The sequence below is a fragment of the Montipora foliosa genome, chromosome 5 (assembly GCF_036669935.1).
Source record: "Montipora foliosa isolate CH-2021 chromosome 5, ASM3666993v2, whole genome shotgun sequence".
Lineage (NCBI taxonomy): Eukaryota > Metazoa > Cnidaria > Anthozoa > Scleractinia > Acroporidae > Montipora > Montipora foliosa.
In genome coordinates, this window is record NC_090873.1 from 22,738,869 (window position 1) to 22,740,191 (window position 1,323).

The 1,323-nt window shown below is 43.1% G+C and overlaps 1 protein-coding gene across 1 annotated transcript in view; it reads left to right on the forward strand.

The window, feature by feature from the left end:
- Positions 1-1,198: 1,198 nt before the first annotated feature.
- LOC138003050 (transmembrane protein 72-like) overlaps positions 1,199-1,323 on the forward strand; it is an 8,776-nt gene continuing 8,651 nt past the window's right edge. The window contains exon 1 of the mRNA XM_068848995.1: positions 1,199-1,323. This exon is cut by the window's right edge and continues 98 nt beyond it. The gene's annotated coding sequence lies outside the window, so the exon portion shown is untranslated.

A 1,323-nucleotide genomic window follows, 5' to 3' on the forward strand; every position in this document is an offset into this window, starting at 1 on the left:
TTTAACCCAAGAGAAATGTAGTGGTACAAAAAAAGGGGAAAAATTTGACGTCAGTTTTTGCATAAATTCAATGGAATGATATTAGGCAGGTCAGGAGCCCATCACCCGGAGCGTGCAACTTACCTATTTTCGTGCAACAGCGTTTTCACAAGTAAGGTTATTTTTAGATTGAATTTCCCGCTAATGAGACTCCCACAGGAGCCCGATGACCAATTACAAGAAATTAAGCTGATGTCATAGGGTTACCGAACCGGAACTGCCTTTGTTTTTTGACCTAATTCGCGGGAAGGGCTAGTCTAAAAATAAACCTACTTGTGAAAACGCCGTTTCACAGACGCTGTATGGAAGTTGCACGCTCCATATGGGCTCCTGGGCAGGTACAAAAGTCGGACCGGATCAACTCGGACCGCCAGTCCGGGTCGGATCAACTCGGATCGCCTTGGATGATGAAAAAACATAAAATGAAATGAAATTGAAAGTTTTACCCATTTGAAGGTCAAGATTCCAGTCAAAAATGGGCCAAATTAAGAAAGACTCGCGACGTTTCTCCGTGTCGTGCAGTGTAGTCCAGCCGCCATTTTGCATTCTTAGTGCCAGTTCCTCTCGGACTCGTCTCGTGTTCATCCATCCCTGATCCCGCCAATCCCGCCGCGTCAATCTCCACGATCATGGACCGAGGTGAAGGTAAACTCTTTGTCAGTGAATTTGTATCCGTCCACCAAATTGATAATTACAGTCATAACCCATTTCTGTTACGCTTTCTCACAAAAAAAAGGCTTGCTGTGAAAAATAAGCAAATGTATACTTAAAATATCAATTTGGTGGACGGGTACAAATTCACTTACAAAGATGGCCTAGATTTTACCTTCACCTGGATCCATGATCGTGGAGATTGACGCGGCGGGAATGGATGAACACGAGACGAGTCCGAGAGGAACTGGCACTAAGAAAGCAAAATGGCGGCTAGACTACACAGCACGACACGGAGCCCATTTGGCCCATTTTTTGACTGGAATTTTTACCTTCAAATGGGTAAAAGTTTCAATTTCATTTAATTTTATGTTTTTTTGATCCGGTCCGACTTTTCTACCTGCCTAATGATATTGCATGTACCCTCTCTTCAAATAGTGCTGTGCAGCAAGCGGTAGGTAGATTGGGTACTAGTTCCCAGTCAGTGGGGACAAAAGGAAAACGCCTTGCTGATATCTACTGCCACGAAAACAACTTTGTCGTTCATTTGATTGCTAAAAAATGTTGTGATCAACTATTGAAGATTATTCAAAGCTTTGCGTCTCCGACTTTTATTCGATAGGAACATAAGTT